A 5,404-nucleotide genomic window follows, 5' to 3' on the forward strand; every position below is an offset into this window, starting at 1 on the left:
CTTTGTGCCTGAAGGATCGTTTCCTTAAGGCACAGCCACCCTTCTTGGGCTCCCATCATTTCAAAACTCCTACTCTGCAGTGCGTCCTTGACTAATCGCCTGAGTTCATTTAAATCAGCTTTCCTAAAGTCTAGTACTTTCACCCTACTAGTTACCTTACCCACTCGACGTCTTATGGTGAATTCTATTATTAGGTGATCACTGTCCCCCAGATGGCTACCGATCTGTAGGTCCCCTACCATGTCATCCCCCGTTGCCAATACCAGATCCAGTATGGCATTCCCCCTAGTGGGACCATGTACCTCTTCTGTCAGGTGGAGGTCTTGTACACAGGTTAGAAACCTGCGTGAGCGGTGGGACTTTGCCGTCTGTGTCTCCCAGCAGATGTCTGGGTAGTTTAGGTCCCCCATGACTACCGCCTCTTTAGCTTTTATGGTCTCCGTGAGCTGCCTCAGGAGCCCCGAATCTATTTCTTCCCCTTGATGTGGGGGTCTGTAGCAGACCCCTACCACCAAATCCCTTTCTCCTTGCCCCCCATGTAGCCTAATCCACAATTCTTCTACTTCCTCATCCTTGGATTCCGTCTTGATGAGGGTTGACGTATATTGCTCATTGACATAGAGCGCAACCCCTCCCCCTTTTTTCCCCACCCTGTCCTTTCTGTACAATTCCATGTTTTCTTTTTTTTTTTGGCTAGAACATAGAAGTCCCCTGTTGGCACAGCACTATTTCTATACCTCTCTAGTGTAGGCCCTAGAGCTAGCCAAGATCATGTCCCATATGGAAAGGTGACACAGTAGCTAGTGAGCTGAACCTTGCATCCAGCCTCCTCTGTAACATAGATGCTGAAGCCTCTTTGTTCCTTCCTCTTGTGCTCCTAGATAATGAAAGGAAACTGCATGCTCTGCAGAATGATTCCAGCTGTAGTATCTGGATGTCCCAAGCTCCAGATGGCTCTTGGAAAATAGAAGTCTCCTACATTGGCTGTTGTGTTTTTGAGTGGGTGAGTGACCTGGGGCTGGGGCTTCTGCTAATGCTTCTCTAACAGTCCTGACTTCTTTGGTCCTTTCTTCCCCAGAATGGCAGTTATTTGATGTTGGTTGGGATTGAAGGGATAGATGCTGCTGGCCAAAGAGTCCTCCATGAAGAAAAGACAGTCAAGTGCCCCTTTGCTCTGCTAGGTAAGAGTCTGACTAGGAATACCTGACTAGGAATACCAGCCTGTGCCAGACCGCTCTGAAAACTTTCTCCAGAGGTTGTGGCTCTCCAGTCAGGAAAAGGTAGATCTTGCTATACCTTCTTGCTAAGACCCTTCTGCTTCCTTTCTCTCCCACCTCTGGTAAGGTAGCTGTCATGGTGCCAGCATCCCTCACCTCACTCATCTGAAAGATCCTTCAAGGTGTGCACCACCCTGCACAGTGAGGGTCTGGACTAGTATTTCACTGGCACCTACCAAATCTAGTTGGGACTAGTGACTTGCCTCTAACAGCACATCTAGCCTTGGCCCAAGGCCTCTGTCCCTAGCCCAGCACCTCAACTGATGATACTGCCCCTTTCCATATGTGGCTCTTGCTGTCCTCTTTAACAGACATGGAATTGAATGAGGAGTCTCTGCTCTGGTATTTGGCAGATCAGGCCTCCACTCTGCTCCAAACCAATACCCTCAGGAAAGATGCCAAGCCAAATATGGGGGGGGGGGTGTGTCCTGCAGAAGGGTGTATGGTCCCTACACCTTTCCTCATCCAGTCTCAGTCTCTACCCTGCTGTGATTTGCTGTGCAAACTCCCAGCTGCTTCTCTGTAGCCCTGGATGCTCCCAGCCCCCATGTCTGTGCTGCTGTCCAAAGCCAGGACACAATGTCCTGTGCCTCCCCATCTGTCACTACAGGAGACTGTGAAGAATGCAGCTGTTGTTACAGCCCTAGTAACAGGGTACATCCCTGTTACTATGGCAACACAGGTGAGCTGCAGGTGTGAATTGCCCATCTGAATGACTGACTGCCCCATGTTGAGAGGGGCAGCAACTAGAATATCTTGCATTTAAAGCCAAAGAGGGCTTGTATGTTCCTAGTCCTGCTGGCAACATAGTGCTCTGGTGGTTGACCTGAGGCTGAGGAATATCTTGCTCCTGGCTGAAGACTCTCTATGTGCTTTGGCCATGTCCATGAACTGACCCAGCTTCAGGGTTCCAGTATCTGCAGTGCATTCCCTATTGGCCACTGTAACTCTCCTAGGGAGCCTACCCTGTCCTGTCAATCTCTGTGCCCAGCACTTGCCCTTTAGATAGTAAGGGTGGGTGGGAGGGGGCAGCAGAAGCCAGGGATATCCAGGAGGACAGGAAAGGCACAGGCTCCTAGCTCCAATAACTCAAGCCTGGCCTGCCTCCTGTGGGAGAGGGCAACCCTGGGCTCCAGCCTGACCTGCCACTTTCTTGCTTCCAGTGACAGCATAGTGTACACCAGGTGGCCAAGTCTCCATTGCGGTCTCTGAGGATGCAACTTTACCAGCCCTGATCTTAGACTCTCTGCATCTGGCTAGTGGGCATGGGGCTGTCTGCACCCTGGTGGCAAGGAGCAATGCCTTAATTCTGTATCAGTTTCCACTCTCTGCCTGTGGTACCACTTTCCAGGTAAGAGGTAGGGGCTGGGATGGTAGCACTAGAAAGAATGTCAGGGACCTTGCAGATCTCGAACAAGTCACACTAACTGGTTCTTCCTGAGCTTAATTCAATGCCAAACCCTACTGGATAAGCAGTGGACCTTCTGGGGAGTATATCTGGTTCCTAGTGTGTCTGCAACATGCCCCCTGAATGGAGAAAAGCTGGGCATCACTGCCTAATCTTACTGCAGGTGGATGGACACTGGAGTGTGTATGAAAATGAACTGGTGGCAGAGAAAGACAAGAGAATCTGGCGACTAGGGTCTATCACCTGGGACAGTGCTTTCAGGTAACATCACTGTTTTCTAAATTGCCCCTCAGCCCTGTGTCTATGGAGTTGTATCTGCTTGTCACACGAGCCCTGAGCCACCTCTCCTCAGTTGGAGGAAGCTCAAGACCAGTATTCTTGCAAAACCTGTTACACTAGAGTGTCCATAAGAGGTTCGTGGACCCCGTAAAGCTGGGATCCTCCCAACTCACACTAAGGGAGACTCAGAAACTCAAGGGAGGTGTTGTTTGAGGGGAGCCAGGAATGGGATCCACAGAAATCTATCATTTAACAAAGATACTGGGTTGCAGCCCTAAGCTAGCAGCCCCTCCTCACAGATGGGCTTGAGAGGTTCACCTGTCTCCTTCCACTCCATACTGAGCTCCATTTCTAAACCTGGACCTGCTCAATTGTCAGACTTGTTGGTTTTTCTCCACATCAGGTTACATGTTTGCCATCACTACCTTACCAGCAGGAGCTTCCTGCCCCTAGGCATCCAGGTCTTCATACTGCCTCCTCCTCCTGCTGTATCCCAGACTGGGCCCCTGGCTCTGGAACTGTGCATTGCCACAGGTTGGGGAATGCCACAGCCCCTGGGAGGGTGCACTTCTGTCCCTGGGTGCAGGTTTTGGTCTATGCTTAAAACTGAGACACAGTGGGTGGGGAGGCTAAAGGCAATATATGAAGGCCAGGGAGAGGAAGTTACAGGAGGGAGGTGCTAGGTGGGAAAGAATATTAAGGTACCACTTTAAGCGAATGCCCTATGTAACAGGAAAACTAAGTTATGCTCAGGCTCTTAGCATAACTTTAGGCCTTCCCAGAACTAAGCACTTAAATTGTACAGTGCCTTATAAGGCAATGGGAAAGGTGAATGCTGTAATTGGTATGGTGCGCTTAGCAGGTACAGGAGTTTCCCTAGAACGAGGGGAAACCAAAAAATGGAATAGGATTGGAGTACCTTATCTAAAAAGATGGGGTAAGAAACTTAAGGATTGGACAGTTTGAGATGAAAAAGTTACAAAAGTAGCAGACAAAAAAAGAGACAGTGTGTGTTTGTGTTGCCACCCTGGGGAGACGGAGCAACCTTGGTGTCCCAGGGGCACCGAGGTTACAGGAGGACCCCAGGCCAAAATAGAAGAATGCCCCAACTTACCTCCTGCAGGGGCTGAAAGATGTGGGGCAACACGCACTGAGAAACCGCCCACGCGGTTCGTCAGCCGCACTCATATCCAAATGGGGCCAGGTGACGTCACCTGGAGACGCCACCCGGCGGACACAAAAGGTGGCCCCGAGGGCGCAGGAAGGAGGCCGGTGAACGGGGGCTCCACGGGGAAGCCCACGGCCCGAAAGGCGCAGCTGCTGCGTCGGGCAGCCCGGGAAGATGTTGGCGGAGCCAGCGGAGGCACCAACAGAGAAGCCGGCAGCGGAGCTGGCAGAGAAGCTGGCAGGAGAGCCAGCAGCAGGAGAGAAGCCGGCAGCGGAGCCGGCGAAGGCTCCAGGAGTGGAGCCAGCAGAGAAGCTGGCAGCGGAGCCGGTGAAGGCTCCAGCAGAGAAGCCGGCAGTGGAGCTGGCAGAGAAGCTGGCAGCAGAGCCAGCAGCGGGAGAGAAGCCAGCAGAGAAGCTGGCAGCAGCGCCAGCACTGACAGAGAAGCCAGCAGCAGAGCCGGCACCGGCAGAGAAGCCAGCAGTGGAGGCGCCGGCAGAGAAGCCAGTGGAGGAGCCAACTGGCAAGCCAGCAGAGGACCCGGCAGGGAAGCCGACTGGCTAGCCGGCAGAAGAGCCGACCAGCAAGCCGGCTGAGAAGCCAACAGAGAAGCTGGCAGAAGAGCCGGCAGGGATGCTGATGAAGGGAGCAGCGGTGAGTGGGGAGAGTCGAGGAGGAGACGAGTGCTGGGGAAGCTGGAGCATCTACGGGGAAGCCCAGAGAAGAGGTAACAAGGGCGGGGCCAACGGGAACCCCAACTGGGATAGCCACGGGGGAGGGGCAGAAGACCCCCCAAGTAGGGCTGGTTAACGGAGTAAGGGAGCCTACAGACAGGCCCGCAGCATCCCCAAGAAGAGTCAGCCGCGACCCATAGGTCACCATCCCTGGAGTAGGGTTGAGCCTAGGGAAGAGATAGGAGCCCCGAGTGGGGCAGGCAACCAAGTCTGGGGCACTGAGGCACTGGGAAAACACAGAGCCCGTAGACTGAGGGGCACTTTATATTCCTTTGGGGCCTCCTGGCCCGCCGGTCACATCTCTCCGGCAGTCACGGTGGTGGGGATCGCATGGTGAGTCAGTGTGGTTGGAATAGGGAGCTAGGGACACGGGATAGATGAGTCCAGGACCAAAGGGCCTCGGAGCCTTCATGCCTGAGCCGCGGCCCAGGGACACTGGGGACCTGTGGCTGGAGATGGCCAGGGTAGAAACCGAGAGGAACCAGGGACACTAAAGGGCCAGAAGACCCACGATCGAGGGTGGCAAGTGGCCAGGGGGTAG

The 5,404-nt window shown here is 53.5% G+C and overlaps 1 pseudogene; it reads left to right on the forward strand.

Moving 5' to 3' along the window:
- The window catches only part of LOC102379316, a 14,398-nt pseudogene that overhangs the window by 7,185 nt on the left and 1,809 nt on the right, over window positions 1-5,404 (forward strand).

Source organism: Alligator sinensis, unplaced genomic scaffold, assembly GCF_000455745.1.
Source record: "Alligator sinensis unplaced genomic scaffold, ASM45574v1 scaffold1277_2, whole genome shotgun sequence".
Classification (NCBI taxonomy): Eukaryota; Metazoa; Chordata; order Crocodylia; family Alligatoridae; genus Alligator; species Alligator sinensis.